This window comes from Prinia subflava, chromosome 5 (genome assembly GCF_021018805.1).
Source record: "Prinia subflava isolate CZ2003 ecotype Zambia chromosome 5, Cam_Psub_1.2, whole genome shotgun sequence".
NCBI classification, from domain to species: domain Eukaryota; kingdom Metazoa; phylum Chordata; class Aves; order Passeriformes; family Cisticolidae; genus Prinia; species Prinia subflava.
Genome location: NC_086251.1, coordinates 23,227,227 through 23,251,404, shown reverse-complemented (window position 1 = coordinate 23,251,404; position 24,178 = coordinate 23,227,227). Strand labels below are relative to the sequence as shown.

Sequence of the window (24,178 nt, the reverse complement as noted above, 5' to 3'; positions counted from 1 at the left end):
TCTTTCAAATTTGTCAAACTGCTCAACATTTTAATAAGGAAAAAAGTGTATATTGTCAACGCACACACTGATAATCATCATCATAATATTTAACTACTAATATTCTGCCCGAAAATGTGTTTATAGAAAGTACTTTCCCTTCTTCGACTTCTGTAATCACACCTCAGCATAACACAGATTGAATATTGTGACATGACTGTGGGAAATGGACCTCAAAATTTGTTGCTTCTTCTTTCTAAGAAGGAATTGGGGTTTTGTACTTTAATTTTTAACAAGTTTGCAACATTATCAGCTGTTGAACAGATTTTTATGGGGACAATCAGCAGAGCATCACAAGGAATCAGAAGAGATGACATAGAAAGCACAACTGAAAACTGCATCACAATTCAAGAGGCTACAAGAGAATACAAAAGAGTGCCCAAATCTTATGCTTGCATGCACAAGCACACACTCATTCCTCTCCAAGACTTATCTTTTTTCCAGCTTCCAGACCTATGCTTTTCCCACTCCTGGCCCTGCCTCTGCTTTCTGGAGTCAGGGGATTCAGCCTTTTTTGGGCTCATGTTGCTCCAGCTGTTCCTTTGTAGAAGTCTCTAAGTGGATGTGTTTGAAGTTCAGACTTATTTGAAAAAGGAGGGCAGTTTCTGTTTATCAGCAAGTGACAGTTGCACCAGGAAAAGATCCCAAACTTCAGGAGCTCTTTTCCTGAGCTGGTGCATGTTTAGACTGACCCCTGCTACCTGCAGAACTTCAGCCCCTGAAGTGCTGCTGCTTGCAGCCTTGCTTCCTGCAGGCTCAAACATTTCATCTGCCTGCTGGGATAATTGGGCTGTGGTCATCCCCAGCAGTGGGCTGGGTCATCCCACAGAACAGAGGAAGCTGCTGGCCAAACTGGTGGATGCCACTCCCTCAGCACTTCAGCTGCAAACATATATGCATAAAAGGTAGACTGTGAATGGAAAGGGACACAGAGGGGTGCTCTGTGCCTCTGTCCCGTGGCCTGAGCATCCTCTTAAGCAAGAAAAAAAAAAGGTGAGAAAATAAACACAATTATTATTCATTATTACTGAGTTCAAAATGCAGAAAAATGCAACATCCTCCCCACCCCATGCCATAGTACCTACACCTCATTATTTGCCATTTTGCTGCTTTGGCACATCACCTGAACCGAGATTAACAGAGACAAAGTAAGACTTTTGTACAGCCCAAGATGCTATGCCATGTGTACCATGGGCTACCACTTTCCTTTTGCCTAGAACTTGCAAAAAACAAAATAACTGTCAGGAAGGGGAAGGAGAAAACAAAACAAAATAACTGTCAGGAAGGGGAAGGAGAAAAAAAGCAAATGTAAGACATCAATTTTTAGAAAGAATGTAACATTATGCCATTTTCCTTACATGGCCACTGGTATCCCATGTGGAGGCACAAACAATAGCCAGCTTGGCAGGGGGTGGAGTGAGAAGAAGATTTGGAGGGAAAAATTATATATATATAGTCCCTGCTGGCCCTCACCCTCCGTTTCCTCTTGGCTTTCTTTGTGACTGCACTGAAAGGGGTCAATAGCTTCCAGCTTGAGAAATGCAGCTTTTGAAAGGACTATCACCAGCATCTGTATTTAAAGCGTGCCTTTAACTTCACAGCCCCCCAGCTAATGCAAAGCTTTTAAAAAGCGAGCAGCAAGACAAACTTTCAGAGTAAAGAAAAAGCGAAGGGGAGAAGAGAAACAGTGCCTATCTGCCTTGGGCTTACTGACACTTTCACTGGAATAAAGCTTGACTGGCAAAGCAAGGACAGGGAACATAAACTGCAGATAATCCACAGTGCTATGGATCATTACCCCTGGCTTTAGTCTCCACCTCCCCATCCTTTAAAATACATTATGAAACCACATGAAGCAGCCAAGCACCAAACTGGAAAAGAGTTTCAGGTAATTAAAAACAATGGGAAAATTAGCACAGGACTCATTGAGTATATCAAAACTTTGCAATCTTCAATGTTTAAGAATTTTGTATCTTACAAAGACAAGCAACTTAGTCACATTTTAATAAACTTAATTAACTTATGTTGCTAATGAAAGACTGGACCAGTGGCTAACATTATAATTAGGCTTTCTGTTTGAAGAAATACTCCAGGAAAGCTATGGCATGTTAGAGCCAGGATTTATTGAGAGGGAGGAGGAACAGGATTGTAACCTCTTCCTTTAGTGCCAGAGGACAGAGCCCATGCAGAAGACTGGCCCATGCCCTCCAGTTTTTCAGGACCTCCAGGCTCCATTTCACATTGAAGCCTCATTCAAACATCCAATGGCAATTATATTGCAGTTGCTTTCTGTATTAGGATGTTGTTTTTAATTTGCTTTGGAGGTGGATGAATCCATATGTCTACGCAAGGAACTTGTACATCTGCATTCCAGCATTCATCTGCTTTAGCAACTAACTGTTCTCCCTAATAAAACTTTTCCAAATTTGAGGAAAAAAAAGGAAAAAAAAAAAAAACAACAGATGAAATGCCGCAGAAAGATGCTCTACTTTGTATTAACTAAATACAACCAGCTACGATTTTCCAGCACAAATTTATTTGACTTTATCTGATTATTTAACTGGAATCTTTCAGTAAACATTAGAAGAAGTTCACACCCTTCATCTAAGCCTGAAATTCACAAATGGAAAGATACAGTGGTACCTCCAGCAGCACCACACACAGCAAAAAGGTATTTCATCCTAACAAACTGTCTGGGAGAAGAGCCAGAGACCAGAGAATGCTCCAGAAGCACCGAAGTAAATTGCCTCTTCGAGTCTCTAGCACTGGCAGATTATGACTTTGCATTTCACTTCAGTTCCCAATCACACTATCTTTCTCACAGGCATTCAAATACATCAGTCTGTGCCTTTTCAGATCCTAAATTACAATTGTAGAAAAGCTCTTAAGTCTGAGAAATGCAGTTCAGAGACGTTTATGGGGCAGTAATGAGTACTGACAGATAAGCCACACTCATGCAAACATGCTTGCAACTGATGTCTGGTTTAACACAATACAGCCCTAAGCCTTCATAATACAGCATAGGAAACAGAATCCTCCCATCACCTACTACTAATTGCATCTGCAGCGGTCAGGGGTTGAAAGAGAAGTAAGCAGATTAATTCTATTAGTCTGTGCAATAGTGTCCCAAGGGGACAAGGGAAAATCCCATCATTTAAATCAGGACTGGTAGACGCTGCTGGGAATGATGTTACATACTGGTAGGGGATTAAGAGTTTGGACTAAAGGGCCTCATTTTTTCTAGATCTGGTTTCCATGAGTCATAGCAATTGGAACTGCAAGGCTTTTGTGTTTGTTTTTTTTCACTTGCAGATGACCTGATATATCTTCCCGAGTTGAAAACAACATTATTAAATTAATTTCTTACTAAACCCCCTCTCCACAACATGTATTCATTTATTCCTTTTTCTTTAAAAGTTTCCGTTTAAATTAGGGTATTTCCAACACAAAATTATTTTAGAACACAAGATCTAAATATTGCTTTATTAATACCTCGTATGCAACGTTTTTCTTTTTTCAGCATACTCCTCCCACACTTTTAACCTATATTTATCTCAACCATATGGGCAGTCTTGATCCTCTGAAAGTACATTTTTGCTGAGAAACGTTCCCCATGCTGTAAATACATTGCAAGGTTTCATCCCTACAGACATGGCAGGCAGTGGTGACAAAGCCCTCTTGAGCCAAATGAATGGAAAAAGTTATTTGCCCAATCCAGTGCAGGTGAGCTGGAGCATCAGAAGCACTGTTTGCTTTACCTGTGTGCTGCTTTGAGGGGACAGACTTTCAGGAAAATACTTGATCTCCTCAAGAAGCCAGGCTGTTCTGAGTATGCATCGGTCAGGATCCTTGCTTCAGGTCTCTAACCCTGTGATCGAGGCTGGTCAACCTGTCAGAAACAGCAAGGAAAATACATAAGACACAGACTGGACCTGAGGAGAAGACTGCCACCTTGTTTTACTTTCTCCTGCTTGGTTAAAGACTAACTCTTGTACACCTGAAGGAAATGAGGGGAAGCATCTCTCAGTGACCCTGAAGACCCTGTCAAGGTCAGGACTGAAGGCAAAATCTTCTTCCTTAATTTCCAGTCCATTAGGCTGACCAGAAAGGGGCTTTGACCGGAAGGCAGGAGGAGAACAGAACTATTTCCAGCAGAATAAGAAGCAACAGAATGGCTCTGCATCTTCCCCTCTTGCTCCTCTTTACAGCAGAGGAGAATCATGCCCAGGAAGAAGTCCTGTGAGTCCCCAAAAGGCAAGTTCCAGAACAGAAGACAGAATAGTGTGAGATAAAACATAGGTAGTTAAGTGTTGTAGGTAACAAACGTGTACACATCTGTTCACCAACAGGATAGATGCTAAAGTACCCCTTTATTCTGAATGGAGTGAGCCAGAAATGATTGAGGATGCAAAAGAAGGAAAGGTGATGGAGCTAAGAGGCAGGTAAGGGTGGGAGGAGGACACCAAGAGGTGCTCAAGGGGTGAAAGCAAAAAGGTAAGTGAAAGAAAGTAAATCAGAACCTGCAGAAAGGCATGAAAGGCCAGTGAGAGAGGAGAAGGATCATGCCAGGTTGTGTCTGTTTCCTACTTGCAGAAATCAGCCAGACATGGGGCACAGAGGTGGAGCTATCACTTTAACTGAGCCATCATTCCATAACAGCTCTTCTCTGGAGAACAGCAGTGAGTCTGGATCTCATTCCCCCTGACAGCTCCAGTTCAGATATGGAGATGGCGCCGTGTAAATCCATTTCATGATATTAATTCTCTCCTCTCTAGTCTACCTTGTTGCTTTGCTTTCTTTTAAAACCCTGCCCAGCCACTCCAGATCTCATGGCCAATACCAATTGTCTATATGAAATATCAGGTATCACCTCTGACTCCTCTGCATCACACAAAGCTTAGCACCTCCTTCAGGATCAAGATGAAAAGCTGGCAGAGAAGTTCTTGTCACACCAACTCCACCCAGCAGTGCCATAAGACACTGAGGCAGAGCTGCAGCAGGACATGTCAAGCTCCCCTTCTCTGTCATGCTGTCTGAAGATGACAGCCATACTGAGCTGAACTGCCATTTGTCAATCCAGGGATTACAAAGCCACCTCCAAGCCAGCTGGAAAGTGCTAATGTCACACCAGACCGCATGAAAGGAAATTCCTCCCACACACAGGGTATCAGCCCTCTGTCAGCAGCTCCCTGCTCCCCAGCACAGAGGTGTTATTTCACACTTTCCAGCATGAGAGAGAGGGATTCGTGGGAACACAGGGGCATTGGTGAGGAGTGCTCTGCACCCTGGACATTCATCTCACATGCAACAGAGGGGCAGCACGGTCTAGTGAGCCGAGCGAGGGCCCAACAAATGGTACCGGGCAGATGTTCTCCATGCCTGGGTCTCCATTGGACTCTTTCAGCACTTCCAGCTGTGATTCATCCTCCCATGGGTGTTTGTTTACAAGACTCTTCTCTGCTCTGTACAACCTGGCATTTCAAATACACACATACCAGCCACTTCTTGGCTTCTTTGAAGGGGAAGGGCAAATATTTGAGAGGTGCAAGTGCTTGTATGTAGAAAATGCACATCCATATACTTCTGCACAGGACAAAGTGCCTGCTGCCTAAAAAAACCATATCCTATTGAACACAGTCCTAGTACTTTCAGACATAAGGTATTGGTTATTAATTCTCAGCCTTTGAAGACAGTGAGGGGGAAAAACATCTATTCATGTTTGTAAAGTGATCTGAAACCACAACATGGAAAGTGTCATGGGCAGGCATACAGAGAGTTATCAAAATTTGATTCAATGGCATCTTTAGTAGCAATTTTCCCTTTCCATTATGGAAGAACAGTCCTGTCCATGTAGGCAAACCCCATTCTTCCCCTATTACTATTCTAGCTGATGCACCACTGTGATCAGAAGGAGAGGGCTCTAATATACTTAGAGTCACTAATAATGTATTTTGTCTTCTGCGAGTGCTTGCTCAGATGAGGGATTTCAATCATCTCTATTCAAAGAACATTAAGAAACACAAGCTATATCAGGTCATATAAATCCTCCCCTCCAGTGGAGGGTCATGCCTCTCCTCTCCCTCCTGTTTTGTTTATATGTAATCCAATTGAAAGTGTCTCAGGCAGCAGGAATATTCTCCTTTCTCTCAGCAGACTCCAGAAAAGTCTGATAGAGAACTGCCTTAAAGACTTGTTGCATGCATAAAGAATCTGCCTGGTTTGTTTTTTTAGAAAATGTGATTCCTTAGTATCTCACTGGAGCAAAAGCGGTAGCATATGAGAAATGTGAATAAAGAAAACAAAAAGCAGACTTCTTATCCAAGATTGATGCAGAGGGACAGAGATGGACAGCAGCACTAGAGGATCCAACACTCCTCTAGCCTGCAGGTGAATTTTCTATAGAGGAGTAGGCCAAGTGGACTATGGATCATCTGGGCTCAATACATTTTTAATATGAAAACAAAAATAAGCAAAAGCTTAATGTGGAATTTCTCCCGGTTGTTGCCCCGGTCTTACGTTCTCTCTAATCAGTGCTGGCTGCTATCAGAGACAAGCCCCTGGATTAGACATGACCTGACCTGGACTAGCAGCTCACGGGGGCTGCTCCCACAACACTGCACTGAGCCCCACATCCTTGGGGATTTAGACTCTGCGGCTCCTGAGTTTGATTTAAGGGGCACAACTGATTCTACTGGAATTTAGTTTCTAAAAAAAATATGTTCCTTTTAAATTCAACCCTTGTCACAGCTTTCTCCCCGCCTCAATGTTTCTGTGCTTTGGAGACCCAGTGGTGGTATATTTTGCAAATGTCTTTTTTTCCTCCTTGTATACTTGTACAACCACACACATGGGTTGTATAAAGCCACTTAATCAAGCATAAGCAACACGAGTTTGCACTACATACTGACACAGACATCAGGAGGAACACAAAGCATTCCTGTTTAACATTTTATGCATCAGAAACAACACCAAAACAGATGTAAGGCAAGCCAATTCCTCATTACTTAACACAACACGAATCTTTGTGCATTAAATACAAGTGAAAGGGAGCTGTGGAGTTGGCATTAGCTTGACAGATGTTGAGATGAGCTGCACCAGAACTGAGTATCTCAGCCTGAAACAGTACATGTTAAAAAGGCGTCTGTTTATTGTTTAATATGTGTATTTATTTACATAGACAGCTTGCTGACATGCTGAAAGGTTGGGGAGGGTGGTGTAGGCTGGCATTTTAAACTCTCAGCAGGCATTCAGCAAGTGGTTTGTTATCCTTTGGTCATGTCACAAGCTTCCATTTTATTGCTGAGTGGTAGCAAAGGTAGGGAGCAGGGAAGGAACCAGGATCCCCTCCACTGCCCAGACTTAACTCCTCTCCAGGAGCTTGCCCTTAGCACACAAGGCAGGGTTTCCAAGCTCAGCCTCCACAAACATGTTGCCCCTAGGGCTCACCCTCCAATTTCTGGGGCGTCTGTGCCTTTGATACAGAAATGAGAAGAGTCTCTGAAAAGCAAGTCAAGAACAGCTCCTTGTGCATAAAAAGAGATCTTTTTTAACAAGAAAGAAAATTAATTAAGTGGGTAAAATCCCACAGGCTGGAACAGCAGCTGAGGAATTATCTTTCTATCAGGTTGGTAATGAGGACTGAAAAACCTCACACAAACATTAACAGCTTCATATGGGCTCATTGGCATTTCAGATCAGATGTGAGATTTGGCATTCCCAGGAGCACCAGATGCAACTCCAGTTACAGACCAGACTATGGGCAAAATGCATTTTGCACTGCTGAAAACAGGCTTGTCACAATGTCTGAAAATTAAAGGTACATGTCTATCTACATAATACATTTTCCCACAGAAATTATGCCCAGGGAGAATGTAGGTCACAACATCCAATGCCTCAGGTTTATCTGACTCACCTCTGAAACCTGAGTTTAGATACATAAATGTGAGTGAGAGTTCTTCAATGTGCTGTGGGGAACAGACAGCACACCTCTGGGTGCACATCAAATGACATGATCAGGCACTGGCCAAATTCACCACTTCTACCTTATTGAATTCATAGAATCTTCATGTGCCTGAGTGTTGTCCAAACCCTTCTTGAACTCTGTCAGGTTTGTGCTGTGACCATTTCCCTGAAGAGCCTGTTCCAGTGCCCAACCACCCTCTGGATGAAGAATCCTTTCCTTATCCAGACTAAACTTCCCCTGACTCAGCCTCACGCTGTGTCTTTGGGTCCTGCTCCTGGCCACAAGAGAGAAGAGATCAGTGCCTGCCCCTCCACTTTTCCTTGTGAGGAATGAGGTTTCCCCTCAGTCTCTCCTCCAGGCATTACAGAGCAAGTGACCTCAGCTGCTCCTCATACAGCTTCTCCTACAGAGCCTTCACCACTCCCATGGCCCTCCTTTGAACAATCTATAGTAGTTTCATGCCTTTCTTATATTGTGGCTCCCAAAACTGCCCACGGGACTGTAGGTGAGGCTGTCCCCATGCAGAGCAGAGCAGGACAATCCCCTCCCTTGCCTGGCTGGTGATGCTGGGCCTGATGCACCCCTGGACACGCTTGGCCCTCCCAGCTGCCAGGGCACTGCTGACTCATAATCCACTTTCTGTCAACCAGGACCCTGGTGTCCCTTTCCTGTGGCACTGCTCTCCAGCCTTTTGTTCCTGGTCTGTCCACACATCCCATCCCAGGTGCAGAATCTGGCACTTGCCCTGGTTAAACTTCATATGGTTGGTGAATGCCCATCTCTCCAATCTGTTGGGTCTCTCTACAAGGCCTCTCTGCTTTCAAGGGAGTTGACAGCTCCTCTCAGTTTATGGTTGTTGGTAGATTTACTTTGTATTCCTTCAAGTCCTGCGTTCAAGTTGTTAATGAAGATATTGAGGAGAACTGGGCCAGGGATGGAGCCCTGTGGAACCCCACCAGTGACCAAATGCCAGTCTGGTGTCATCCCATTCCCTACAAATCTTTGTGCCTGACCTGTGAGAGCCAGTTGCTCACCCAATATAGGATGTGTTTATCCAGCTGTGTGCTGGATGTTTTGTCCAGAAGGATAACGTGAGAGTACCAAAAGCTTTGCTGAAGTCCAAGAAGATTACATCTACTGTCTTTGCTAGATCAGCTGGGTTGGTTACTGTGCTGTAAAAGGAAATGAGGTTTGACAAGCACCACTTTACCCTCATGAACAAGTGACTGTGTTGTCCTCCAGGAGTTTCCCCACCAACACTGCTGGCTGCTTAACTGTTAACACTCACAATTACTATTTGATGCTAACAAAATAATATAGATTTTTTTTCCCCCATACCCTGAAATGGAAAAACTACCTGATCTGGGACCAAATGACAAGAATGTCAATCATAGTCATGGTAACCACTGCAATAGGAGATCCTACCACAAAGAAAGCACGTGGCCTACTGAGCACCATGCCGAACTGTGAAAAACTATTCAAAGCCACATTTCAGAAATACTTCAAATTCCCTGGCAACTAAGGCAAAGGAATTTGTCCCTCCCCCTAAAAAAGAAAGAAAGAAAAAAAAGTGAAGTATTTGCCATCTTTCCCCAGCATGCCTTTCCACATCTCCCTGCCCCTTTGTTACTGTTCATATCACAAGAGTCCCTAGAGATCCTGCAGAACTGAGCTTCTTACTGTGTGCAGCATAAAAGAGCTCCCTGCCCAAAAAGCTAGCTGACTAAACAAATAAAAAGCAGGGGGAAAAAATGGTATTTCCCTTGTTACAGATGGGAAGCAGAAATCCAGAGAGACACTGGTGGTAAAGATCAGGCAGGAAGCCAGTGAATGAACTGGGAAGAGAACATCTTCAGTCTCAAGTTTATTCCTTCAGTGTGGAGATCACTGCTTCTTTCTTTCCCGTGCTCCTGTTTTTCCCTGAAATGTGTTCCTTTTACAGCTTGTAAAGTTCACCCTCAAAAGCAAAGTTGACAGGCTACTGATGCCTTCTCATTTTCATGGGGAGGAGATTTAGGGATTCTGACGTAAATAAGCACAAGGAATTCTCAGCTGGCACCCAAATAGAGCCCCCAAAAGGGCAAATGCCCCCTGTTTAAATGAACAAGTGCTGACAGGTGCTGTTTTGTGAAGTTTTTTAATATACCTAATCATGAGGCCTTCAACTCACTAACTCAGAACCACTCCAGTGCAGGTACTTCCAAGGTAGATGTTTCATACATTACCCATGTGTTATCAGTCAATACACATGACAACCCTACCAGATGAAAAAATTATTTTGAAATTGCATGGAAATGAAAGATATCTCCTTCAAATGTTTCACTAATTAGCCAGACTTACCAAAGGCTAAGGATAATGGAGTGTTTCCTCCATTATCTGCCTCTATGTCTGCCTTTCATTAATTCAAATGCCCTCTGTACCCTAAACCTATTGGAAGAAGAAGCCAATTGCACTTCTGAGCAATAGGATTAAATTACCTGCCCCAAGGAAGCAGGTTGCCTAACAGAAGCATTTGCAATATTAATAGCTTCTTCAAATAAATTTAAATCATCATTTAACAACCATCACTACTTCCTCAGTTTTTCTTGAGTTTGAAATATCTGTAATGCATAAACAACAGCCAATCTAACTGGTTTTCAAGTTATTTTTTCTTGTTTGACTCAGAAATGATGCTTTCTGTCAGCCTGAATTGTTAATTTAAATTTGCTATTGCTGCTCTCTCCTCTTTCCTTGAATAAAGGGCTGGCTGATCCCTGGGATAATGCAGCACAGCACTTGGGTTTTCACACTCAAGCTGTCACTCTATTAGCTCTGACAATCTGGCACTTTTCTATCTTACTTTTTAAAGGCTCTCGTCTATCTCTTGTTGCTTTTTTCTCAGATTCACCTGAGACGGCACATTGACAAATTTGGACAGGATGTCCTCAGAATTACAGGAGCATCTAAGGAGAGAAAAAAACCAGACATTGAAGACAGCACACACTGTATGTGCAGAAAAGGTGTATGTCTATTATAGCAATTCAAACATCTGCTGGTAATGAGGTTAGTTTAGAAAGGCTTTGATTCCTGCCTAGGGAATTTAGTGTCGTTTGCTTGCTCCATGGAGAATGCCATGGGCCTCCTCATGCAGTGTTAGATCCAAATATACTTTCATGTATTAGAGAGTTTTATGTATAATAAATGTGTGTGTGATTCTGGTCCTTCAAAAGATTTCCCAGTGAAAAAGCTAATACAGAATGGAGCACTTCATAAAGTTGTACAGCTCTTCAACTCTCCTTTGGAATGCATCATTAGTTCTGCATAACTGGTATCTCTGTTTTATCTTCTTCAGATCCCCTTTCTTTAAACAAACTCCAGATTCCCCCATTCTCAAAAAAATGTCTCCTAAGTCCTGATTGTTTTTCTTGAAACACACAATAATTTTAAAGGGCTTAGCAGGAGTATTTCAAGAGGAAAAAGCACACAAAACCCAATAATCAAGTGATAAAGGCCAAAGAGAAAGCCACAGTCAGTTATGGAAAAGGACATGCAATGTTGTTCCATTATCCTCTTGAAATGAGGAGTTAAATCTTGCAAAATTCCATTCCAGTGCCTGCTACTCCACCTAAATCCTCCTGACCACCGCGACAAAGCCATTATATAGCACACGTCTTGGCATTTTCATCATGTTCCAAACAGCTAGCACATGGTTCAAAGGTTTCGGTCCTCCAAAGTAATGAAACTTGTGATGAGCACACGAAATCAAATTGCTAGATGTGAGGAGAAAAGAAAGCTGATTTTCCAAGACACAGAGGAAACCACCCTCTTGCCTCAAATCCTCCTCTGTACTCCCCACTGAGTGGGTCAGGTCTCCTTGCCCATGTGTTACACCATTTTTGCATCACCTGAGTGTCCAACATTGTGCTGATCTTAACTGATTCTTCCTAGAACTGGAGGAAGCTCTGGCTGTGCACAGGTACAAATAAGCCACAATAAAGTTTTGATTTTTGCAAATTCCTGAACTTAATCTCTGAATAAAGGCTACCATGGAAGAATACAGTGCAAATGCACCACCTAAGTAAAATTAGAGCAACTTCAGAAATTATCAGTGAGTAAACTTCCTTGGAACATGCAAGCCAGCAAAGTCACACACCACACATGGAAGTACAGTTTAACTGGCTTGGATGGAAATCACGGTGTCATTGAGCAATAGGGCTGTCCATGGCAGAAAACTGAGTAAAGGCAGAGCTGAGCCCTACAGAAATAGCTACTAAATTTTCAAGTACTGAGAATCAGATGCCAAAATGTAAATACTATCAACAATTTAAATCTCAAAAGCCTCAAAAGGGTTTGCCCTGTCTGCACAACAGAAAGGCAGCTATTAATGACAGTAAGCCTGTAACTGGAAGGAACTGAGAACATACAGAATCTGCCAAACAAAAACCAACACAAGATAAAGAACTCCAAGTTAACACCAGGCAAAGACATCCATCCATCCTATTCTCCCAGAAAACAGGAATAAAAAATTGTCATAAGAGCTGCGCTTTTCTTTTTCCTTTCTACTCTCTGTGTGTTAAAAAAAACCAAATCAAAAACCCAAACAGACATAAAAAACTTTAGGATCACCTATCTTTCAGGAATGAACTTTTTTTTTTTTTTTTTGTTATTTTGACAGAATTCTTCCTGGAATTCTGTGTTAAAAATGGTCAAAACTTCAGAACTTTTCAATGGTCCAAAATAAACATGACTATCAGTAAAAGTATTAGCAACTCCAGCACATGTTAGAAACATGGGGATGATGTAATTGTTTCTTTAGCTGAGGCTCAATATAGCCATTTTTTAATAGCCATTTTGTGTTGCGTGGCATTCAGCAGAATTACAGGACACCAGAATGGACTGACTAGGGAGAAGGCAGGTATTAATTTCTTGCTGGTTCTTTCTGGTGATGGTGCTTTTAAGGACTCATACCAGCTTTCATTACTAGGGCATCTTCACTATTTGCAAATGTTTTTCATCAGCAGCTTCCCCCCCCCACCCTATCCAACTGTTTTCTCTTCTGTCCTCTCATTCAGCTGTTTAAAGAGTTAGTAATCAAAAGCAGTGTAACATAATGGAAATTACAAGTATGGAGCTGCTCATGCAGTTTAGATCAAGGACAATTGTTATTATATGGCACAATACACTGAAGATTCTGCAACAACGCCGGATGAATCCCAAAGGATGTCCCAGAATTGGAGAAATGGGATGCCACCCCTCTGAAGCTGCAGTAATCAAGCTCTTTGGCTCACTGTCACAGTGTGTCAGCAAAGAAACATCTCTCCCTAGCTTTCCTAGTTATTAATACAGTCACTAAAACGTGAGACAACATTTTCTGTTGTAAAAACACTGTATTGTCAGAGAATATAAAGTCCTTTTGGATTAGAGAAGGAGCAATTCTTAGCCTCGAACACAAGAGAAGGAGGGATGCCAGGGAAAACACAATTCAATGAAATTGAGGGCAAAATTGTGTCTGCAATAGGACTATAAACGTATCCCAAACAGATGTATAGAGCCCAGCTTCACAAAGTTTTAGAAGTGGTCAGTGGTTTGAGGATGCATCCGTACAAATGTCTCAGTCTGGGTGCTCAAGCCTCCTGAGGCAAGAAATACTTAGCTTTTCTGGAAGTGTTTCAAATGAAACCAAACCAATCTGTCCTGCTCCCAAAACTTTAGATGCCACTGACATACATAAATGGTGGGACTTCTGCCTTGTTACTTAGCCCATAATTTTAGAAGTGCTCCCGAAATGGTGCACATGCTGATAAGCCTGTCTTTCCAAGCCCAGTCTTGTAATAGTCTGTAGAAGCCAAAATGCAACTTTTTACCAGCCTGAACAATAAAGAGCGGTTCTGACTCTCAGGTTTCCTCCTGACAAGTGAGACCCAAGGCTATGCCTTCCAACCAAGACTCTGTGTTCTGTTTTTCTATTACAGAGCTGCTTGCAAAGATGTCTTGAAACTAACCATGGTCTTATCTTTTGCCTGACCTTCTCCCATGCTTTTTTCTATAATTTCAGCTTCAATTTTTTTTCAGCATTTCAATAAAGGGCATATCTGCAATTCAGCGTTTTGCACCAGCCTAGAAAACAGTGAAACTGAGAGACAGGGAGAAAGAAAAGACCAACACTACTTGTAAAACAGTTTGGAAAAGACAGTATGAACTAAGATAAGCTTATGGGCCTTACAATTGGCGACAAGCGCTTTTACTACTACTTAGCTTTTAACTGCAGCGCTCCTCAACAATCTAAAGGAGGCAACATCCCAACTAATTAGGTAGGGACTGCCATCAGGAAAACATGACAAGGAAACAACTGCACAAAAACTCTCTGCTCCATTATTTGTCTTGGTCTCTTGGGCCACACAAGCACACAAAAGACTTCCAGATGAGCTGTGGCATAGCTCCTAAGACAGCTGCTCTGGACAAACAGCTGTATTTCATTTTGGGTGGAGTTAGATGCTTAAAGGCCATCAGAAAGCAGCTCTTAGCTGCAAGATGCCAAAAAGAGCTCCTGCAAGGGGAAACTTTTGTTCCCTTTGACTCACCTGCTGCTTATACTCGATGGTTTCTTAAGTCAGTTCTAATGTCTGGCTACCAGCTGGCAAGATACACGGTTTTCAGTCTGCACAGAGCTCAGGCTAGGACCATGGAGGAGCTTTCTATCAGAGAAACGCTTTTTGGCGCATGGAAAGTGAGCCCAGCAACTGGGAGAAAGGACAAAGCCTTGGGAGGCTGTGAAATCTTGCTCTTTCACACCAATGGTGCAATCAAGATTTACAGCCTTTGAAAGGTTTCTCAACAGCTCCAGCCTATCCAGGCAAATCATCAGACAACTCTTCCAAGGCACAAGCCTTGTCAGTCTCAAGACAGTAACGAGAGCTGTAGCGTGCATGTCCCTCACCTAAGTACACCTCAGAGTGAGCTTGCCAGAGTTTTTACATGCTGCTAAAGCATTCAGAACACTCCGTCTCCTAGCCACAGCAGAAACCAGCTGCATTTAAATTAAAGGCAGGTGGGGAGGAAAACTATGGTTCAGGCACCAGCTGCCATCCCAGGTAAAAGCAGTCAGAGCAGTGTTACCACATAAGTGTCTACAGCTAAAGGCTTCTTTCCCTCTTGAGCCTCACCTCAGGAGCAAGAGAGGTGGAAGAAGCATTTGGATCACTTTGGGCTTTGCTTTCTCAGTGTCTCCTCTGCACAGCTGCCACAGTGTCCTGCTGGAACCCAGGGCCAGCTGAGTCAGGGATCTCCTGTGACTGTCCTGTCTCTACAGCTCACTCTCAGTGCAGCAGACTCCTGTACCAGGGGTTAACTGGAAATGAAGAAGGTCAAACAAAATCTCTGCCAAATGAGCTGCCAAGTAAGACAAGAAAGCCCTCACTAAAAGCAATCACAAGATGCAAGAACTACTCTCAGTGCCCAGTTAATGCTCCACAGGGCCCTTCTCCACATGCAGGTCTTTCCAGAGCACTACAACAGAAATTCCAAGCCAGACAAGAAGCTTTTCCAGGCAGACATTAAACATTCATTTGTAATAAACACCCTCCTGAGCCCCAGGGAACAGTGAGAGGTGTAGGGAAACACAGCAAACAGAATCCAGAGAGGCCAGATGCCTTCCACTGTGGTTATTTGAATATGTGAAGACAAATAATAGAAGTGTTTTCAAAATGGACCATGTACTAAGAAACAGCAATTATATTTTTTATTTTGGATGCCTTAGTTCTTCAAGGGCGGTTTCCCCTTATCTCTGAACAGCAAGAGGGCATGGTTCTCACTGTTATTTAGAAATGTGTACAAGAATTTCAAGCATGCTCTCTGCTTTCCTTGGACTGAAATGTCTCCACATTTACAATCATTTTATCTCTACAGAGCAAGGGGCAGTTGGGGACAGCAGGTGAAAAAGGATCTGTGAGACCACAAACCAAACACTGGGACAAAGAGCAGCTGGCTATTGTTCATTTAATGGCTCTGGCTTGTCCAGTTAGTGTTAGATTTTATTGGTCTATTGATTTTATATTCATGGCACTGTTGTTTTAAACAGAACTGTGGAGGTCTAGCAACACATAACAGGAAAGGTCTTGCAAAATCAGATGGAAGGACACATATAAAGCACTCTGCAACCATCACTGAGGGAGGAAGTCACTATATGCAGTTTCCACAGGAAATGCTTATAACTCAACAATATATATGTAAAATTTTTTCATAAAATCACTTAATTTCACATATGCCAAAAATAAATATTTAAATGATTCATATTTTGAGATCATAGGAAGAAGATGGGCAGAGAGAGTAAAACTAATAAAAATGCAGCTGAGTGCGTAGCTGAAGCTCTACAGCAAATTTGTTCATTTATGGTAATGTCCACTGTGCATTAGCATTTCCATAAATACTCCGTAAATAAGATTAAAAAGGATTGTTTCAGTTTCTGCTGATAATCGAGTGCTAAAGAATGGCTGCAGAATAAGAATTTTGTAATTCAATGCAAATATTCGTGCAAGAAGCTAGATCCTATGAATTATATGCATTTAGTCAGGGAGCAGAAATACTATTGTGTGACCTATATGTCAAAATATGAACTGAATCGTGCAGCTGGAAGCTGAACACTTGAATACCAGCCACTGAATACTAAAAAGGAATTGCTTGTAAACAATCAGCAAACCAAGAAGCAATCTATGAATAATTTCAAATAACTCATGCAGTTGAAAAGTCAGTAAGTTATTTGTAGACAATTTGTCAATAGAACTGACATAAAAATGTATTTTAAAATTTCTACAAATGATCATGTAGATATCAAAAGAGCATTTATGATTCATCATGAAAAGACATAAGTAATTATACCAGGCATTGAAAAGGCATTTTCTTTCTTTGTATTATATTCTGTAACCAATCAGGTGCATTAGAATAATACTTTTAGTTATAATTCTGCTGATCCCCAAGGCATAAGCCATTAGTGTGTGATGGAGGCATGATGATGAAACTTGATGGCTGAGTAATCTGATTCGCTCTCACCAAATTTGAGCAAAATCTGACGTCAATGAATCTGTACTTGAAGCTACTAATGTCATTATTCAATCTCATTCCTGCAGGTGACCATACCAGATGATAATTTCATTCTCTTGATTTGGAGAAGAGCAGTGACCTGTGATTCAATACACAGCACAGCCCTCTTTAATCCTTTAAAAATTTAAAGCACCTGATTTGCCACCATTGTGCAGTTGAAAAAAAAAAAAAAAAAAAAAAAAAAAAAAAAAAAAAAAAAAAAAAAAAAAGACCAAAAGCCCTCCTTGCAATGTATTTTCCAAGAGCTAAGAGCTGCAGGACAGGGATCTTAAGCTGTACATGACAACTATAGAAAGAAGATTGGTGACCTTCCTGCACTGCTAAATCATTTATTTGTTGAATGTACCACCATACTGCACGGAGAGGCAGCAAGCAGTCACCAACAAACCTCAGTCCCCCAGGTTCATGCCAGCAGTTCTGGATGGAAAATTCATGAGGAAAACAGCAGGTTATGGAATATAAGGAAAGCTGGCCCTGTTCAACTTAATGAGATCTACTCCAGGAGCAAAAGGAAATACATTTTTAGAAGGATTTTATTCTGAAGCAAAATTCCTGGAGCCACAGATCTTGTAAAAACATTAATTTTCCTTAACCTCAGTAATAAAATGGCAGGAGCCAACTTGTTGCAGAGATTTTGCAACATTTTAAAATTATTTTATCATTCTGCTTCTCTCTTTGATTTTGTGCTTCATTTGATCCTTATTTGGTTATTACACCAGTTCCTCTACAGCTGTAACAATGGACATCAGTACGTGACATCCTTTGTTTCACACAGAAGCCTTTATTTCCTTCCTCTTGACCTGAAATTAGGAGCACTGCACTGGATGGTCTGAGGGGAATGAATCACATCGACTCAATAACCCAGTTTGCTAAATCACACAAGCCAGAGCAGCAGAAAGGTGGAAGCAACCTCCCTCGCACAGAATTGGAGGGGTTTGTGATTCTACATTGGGTCACGCATCTTCATTCATTTGGGGTTCTATCACCTGTCCCTCCTAAAAAGTTTAGATCCCTACTTATTACACCTCAGCAGTGCAACATACCTCCAAAGCCTTCCATGAATTACACGTTTGGGGAAACATTAACAACCACTTGATGCTTTGCCTGTATGTTTTACAAATGGTTTCAAACACTTGTACTGCTTCCTTCAAGTCAGGTGCTAGATCAGATAAAGAACTTGCTCTCAGGTGTGTCTTGATAGCTCTCAAAAAGCAGGAGGGCAACCTAAGTAAATGGTTACTTTTTGCTAAATACTGCTTTTCCCTGCAACTGTACCTCTCCTTGTCCATATCACATGAGCTTTACTGGCAGCAAATGTTGTAGCAAGGACAAATTACAGCTTGCATTAGCACATCAGTGGGGTATAACGAAGCCTTCAAACAGGACTGATATATTTGGAAATGAGAGTGAGACAAAGTAATTGAAAAGGACAGGAGAGTTGTCACAAGTATACTATGTGTTTGATTTGGAGTCCAGCATTTTGGAAGTGGCTCTGGCACGGTTGTCTAGTCAAGATTAATCACACTTCTGCCAGCACTCAGCCAGGCTTCTGTGATGTCCCTTCCCTGGACACTCTCTTCTCCTGTTTGGGTCAGCAGTTAGAGGAAATCCTAGGAAAGCAAGAACCGCCTTTGGGGCTGTATTTAAACACACAGACGGCTCCTCTTGAACAAATGCCACTGTCATAAAGATATCCAAATCATTTTTCAGCATTTCACAATTATTTAAGGAGGAGAGATGCTGTCAGGCTAAAAAGCTCAGGCAGCAGGCCATTAAGAACCAGCCCCACTTCTTGGGGTGACCAACTTTAACTCCTCTCTGTACAGTTCTTGCCCTCCCAGCTCTCAGGATAAAGTAGCAGTGTAGATGTTTCACACCCCCCAGCTGCAGAGGCTGAGTAGACCCAGGAACCCTTGGAGCTCTCCCAGCCCAGGCAGGGCTGCAGGCAAGGAAGATCCTAACTTCATCCTCCTGCTAAACTGAGGAATTTTGCTGTCATGAGAACACCAAGCCAATACGCACAATTTTGGAGCCTCACAGGAAATGTATCTTTCAAAAATGAATAAAACATGTTTCTTACTTCTAAAAAGGAACTGTAACACCACCGGAAAAAGCAAGTAATTCTCAAAAACTTTACTCCGTCCTAGAGAAACAAACAATTTTATTATCTCTTCTCTCACTAATGTGCCCCTAACCTATCCCAGCTTCACAACTACATTTTCTCCAACAGATGGTCTAAGTGATTAACATAACTTTGCTAAACTTGGGGAAAGTGTTCTCAACATGTATTTATTTAGTTTCAAAGGCTGATGCTTCTATTTCAGATATGAGAAACCACATTTACATGTTTAAAAGACTGCCTCCCCCAACAGTATCAATAGACCTAATAAGAGATCCAACCTACTTTCCCTGTCAACTTTATCCAAGAAACTGACACTGATAGTTGTATTGCAGTACTGCTCTTCCCACTGAATCTGCTTACATGTCTCTGCCGGTCTGTGTTCATATTTCAGTCAACAAAGGATGAAATACTAAAAGTAACAGCTTCCCCCTTGAAGCATACCAAAGCATTTTCTTGCTATAGCATTTGTATTTGCTCCCAGTACAGTATTATGCCTTCCTCCTCTTAGGACGAGTGCTCAGGGAGGGAGAGATCAGCAGGAGCCGAGCTTGCACTCGCTAGCAAGAGGCCTTGCTTTGAAGTCCTTTGTACAGTACTTACAAAGTATCGATGGAAACTGAAGGTGGCAGCTGGTTAACATCCTCTAACACCACTGCAGAATGGTTTTATCCAGAAGTTAGTGAGAGCCTCATAATTAATTGAGGCTGCAGAAGGAGTACAGGCAGATGGACTAATTACCTCCAATACTCGCTTGCTGTTGGAACACATGTTAGGGGATCTCTAGTGCTCACAAGCAGTCGGGATCTCTGTTTCGTGTCTCCACTAAAGATGCATTTCTAAATACCTAACACAGCTCCCTCAGCCAGAGCTTTCCCTCTCTGTTGTATTGCTACAGCCATCGCTTTCCCTTGCCTCTCACAGCACAGCCTTGCCCAGAGCTGACATCTGCTCCTGGCAGCTCTAAGATTTACCTGATACGTACTGACCAGCAGGAGAAATCAAGTGTGAATACTGAGGGCAGCACAAAATAATGTCAGAATTGCCACTGCTAGCCCTCCAAGCTGGACATTTACTTGGGAACAATCAGAGAACCATTCTTGTACTGAGAACCTTGTAAGATTCAGCAAAGAGAGCACAAGGCAAGTGGAGCAGGAATTTAAAGAAAAAAAATCACATCTTTTAGTGGAAGTAAAAAAATAGCACAATTCAAAACAAACTTTAATACAGCATTGGCCAAAATGCCTGCTAAGGGTACTTATGTAATAAATCAGCTTCCGATTTCTGCTTAACCTTGTGACCTTTATATCTGCATGTGGAAAACTCTCTGGTTAGAAAAATAGTAAAAGGAGAGATCAAGTTAAATAGTTCACCTGGCAAATATGCAAGAGGCTTAAAAACTACAAGCCTTATTTCCCCAGATTAATCTGCAGTGCAAATGTGAAGATGCTAATGATTTATTTCTCACCACTCAGTACCAACTCCCTCTCGGCCTCTTTAAGACAGAAAAATTAATAATAATAATGATAATAATAACAAATTTATGTGCTCTTTTCATCAACAGCTCTGAGCTCTCATTTCTGACTTGATATTAAAACATCAAAAACAAGCTCCCCACCCCCCATCCCACAGGGTGATCAAAGATTCTTTGCCACTTACGGAGGATCTAAAGAGGCACTTATTACATTTATTATGTTACAGTCTCCAGCACAAATTCTTTTCAAAATGTAGTAATCCTGTCCACGTGGCACTTAACTCCCCAGTAGGTCCATTTGTAGTCCGGTTAATAACCTTCATATTATGTAGGTAAAGGAAGATTAACTTTGAATATGTTGAAACCAAATTTATGGTATGATACCTCCTCCTTTTGTTCAGTTCTAGGCCCTGCTGGCCTCTGCCTTGGACTTGACAAATCTTATTTGACATTGCTGGCAAATGCTTCTTGACTGAGCATTTGGGATCAAAGAGGGTCTTCTCATTTCCTCTCACTGCAGCTGTGCTGGTCTAGTCTCACTTTGATTTGTCTTCCTAGTCCAGCAGAAACAGAAAGAAAAATAATTCCTTTCCCACTAGAAATTCAGCTCTCAAATATTTGTTTCTAGGTTCTGTGTTTTATCCACACTGACTTTAGAGCAAAATGCCATATTTTCAGAACACAATACTTTATTTCTAAATTTCAACAGGCACCAGAACTCCTATAAGCTAGTAAAATCCTCAATATAAGTTGAAAGAAGAAACTCTAAATATTACTTTGCATTCTTAACAAAAGGTAGGTATTTTTCTCTCCTGTTCCTCCCTCCTGAAACAGCACCCAGCAGACGTGCAAGCACAGTTTGCTTTGCCCAAGTCAGGAAAACCTCAGAGGAGTGGCCTCTCCTTTGAACCAAAGCAGCAAAAATTCCCATTAGGTAAGGAATAGAAGGTAAGGAATAGAAGCAGCCACTCTCTTCCCCAAGCAAAGATAAGCCAAACGACCCAGCTGGGTTGTCCAGCAAAACATTCCCATCACATCTTTGCTCCAGCTTGTTCTCCTCGGGGCTGTTCTGTTGAGAGGCTTTTGTGCTGGTAACATGTGCCACATCCAGGTGCAGGCAAGAGCACAGACAGACACACCAGGAGGTGGATGGGGAGGAAAAGAAATAAGGGATAAGAGAAGAAGGCATCAGGTCCTGAAACTCTGACGTGCTTTAACCTCATGAGGATTTTGCAAATAGCAGCTATGAACCTGCTCAAAATCATAAACATCTGAATGGAAAACATGCTGCCAAATCTCACCTGTCACCACATGTAGGGCTGCCAATCGCTCCTCCCCAAAGGAAATGGGAGCCTTGTATTTTAGGGAGTCAATCTTGTTTCCAAAATGGAACACTGATAACAAACAGCTGATAGTAAAAAAAACCAAAAAAACAACAAATAGCTATGAAACACAGAGCCACTCAGGTATCCAGAGTCAGACTTCCAACTCTACTTGACAGAGGCTGCCAGGGACAAATCCTTGCTTTGAGTAGGGAATAGACTGCAAAAGCAGCCAGGGTATCATTTTTACTGGGTGCTGTCAGGAGTTTTGAGCTGGATTAGGCAGAATCCCTAATCCTTTTCCTCCATGCACTCCAGTCAGATCCTGGACTGCCACAGATCCATTTTTAGGGATGTTTAAAATGAGATCTGAGAGGTGGAATTGGAACTTCCTTACCCTAGTCACCTCCTTAGATGACAGGATGTAAATTCACCAGCAGCCCGGGGATGGACCAGATGAGCACTGTTGTCTGACACAGGCACAACAGCAGGACTTGTGTGGGCTAGAAAAACAGAGGCCTAGGTAGACAGGAAAGAAGGCTTTGCAAAAAATCTTCACTTTCTGATTTTCAGATGTTGAACAGACTCAAAATCCTGTCACGCTCCACCCCCTTCAAAACAAAGCAAGTTGGAAGGAGGAGAGGTTATTTGTTTGTTTTAGTGATGGCTTTTTTTTCCAATCACAAGCCTAACTGATATTTTCTAGCCAAAAGTTCTTCTCAGATTAAAACAAACAAACATGCTCAAAGCATTAAAAATCTAATCTTACAGGTTTAGATTTTAGCATTTTGACTACACAGAAATTACACAGAAAGAGTGTATCCTCCTGGACCTTAAAATAATTGGGAAGAAAAGACTCAGGCATTTAGGCAAAATGTGTATCGTTGGCTCAAACTAAACCGATTAATCAGCAGAGCTCCTAACCCGGGCTGGCTGGAGGCCTGGCTTCCCCTAGCTTAGACACTAACTATAGTCACTCATTATTATTCAGCACTGGCTCAGCACAGACAATACGCACATTTAGCATTGTAAAAAAGCAAAGGAATGTACTCTTGCTGCAGCAGTGGATTAATTTTCTAAGGCCATCAATCTCATCTTGACACATGGTACATGTGGCAATCAGCAGATAGATAACTGTCAAAGCACTGCATCCTTTTTATCTTTCTTATACTAAAGAGAACACTGCTACATTTGGTGACTCTTTTATGAAAACAAAGCTGGTCAAAACATTTTGAATTCAAACTTCCTCTCAAAATGAGAGAGGAAAAAACACCCCGTGGTAATCTCTCCTGGTTTTCAACTCACTCTACCTGAAAAGCAGCTTTGAAGAAGATAGTGTTCAAAGAATATTTGGAGCTAACAGAGCACAGCTTATGAGGAGCCAGCAGAGCTCGAAGCACTCTGATTCTCACATGGTAAGGAGGAGCTGGTTTTAATGTGATTGCTACAAAAGCAGAGACAGGAAACCCTCTCCAGGGCTGCCATGAGGCACTCCAAACTTGGTAGATTTAGTTGCAAATGTACCTTAATTAAGGGGACAGGATTAGGTAAATGGAAGGAAACTTTGTGCTGACTTAGCCAAGGCAGTGACCTTGATGTGTCAAGCCTGTGTCTGCTGAACTGCAGCCTCATACCTGATTGACACCCATGTGCCAGATCAGTCCCCAGGAATTGTCCAGCAATGGCAGTGACTTGCTCCACTTGGGGGCCCACACCAGTGCCAAGACATGCTGCAAAAGCAAACTTCACACTCCTTGGCCACAGTCGAGGATGAGCTTAAGTCTTCATCTGATAGGGTAGATGGGAATAAACAGACCTGGGTTTTTTTTTCTCCAAGATGTTAAATCTGTGATAATGTGCACACCAGAATGAATGCAAGGGGAAATCTACCCCGAGGGAAGTGCTTTAAACATTACTGAAAGGAAACCTGCCTCAATTCCCACTTAAGGGAGCTGGAGGAAGCAGAGATCCATCCATGTATGCAGCCACAGCAGCTGACTACATTGCTACAATTTTCTCTGAGGGTTCCTTGTTTCTAACAATCAGATCTATCTTTTATAGATATAATTTTTGGATGCCCCGACCACAGCTGCAAACATCCATCAGTATAGTGCTGTCAGACAGCAAACAACCTCCTGTTGCCCCTGAACACAAAGTCTCTTTTTGCCAGCAATTTTTCCCATCCT

At 42.1% G+C, this 24,178-nt stretch overlaps 1 protein-coding gene across 4 annotated transcripts in view; it reads right to left on the bottom strand.

Moving 5' to 3' along the window:
• Positions 1-24,178, bottom strand: part of TSPAN18 (tetraspanin 18) — a 120,785-nt gene that overhangs the window by 55,917 nt on the left and 40,690 nt on the right. For 3 of the 4 annotated variants that reach the window (XM_063398367.1, XM_063398369.1, XM_063398368.1), the window contains exon 2: positions 3,798-3,928. The exons of the other annotated variant lie outside the window; for it this stretch is intronic. The gene's annotated coding sequence lies outside the window, so the exon portion shown is untranslated. The remainder of the gene's footprint in view (positions 1-3,797; positions 3,929-24,178) is intronic. 4 annotated transcript variants of the gene reach the window in all.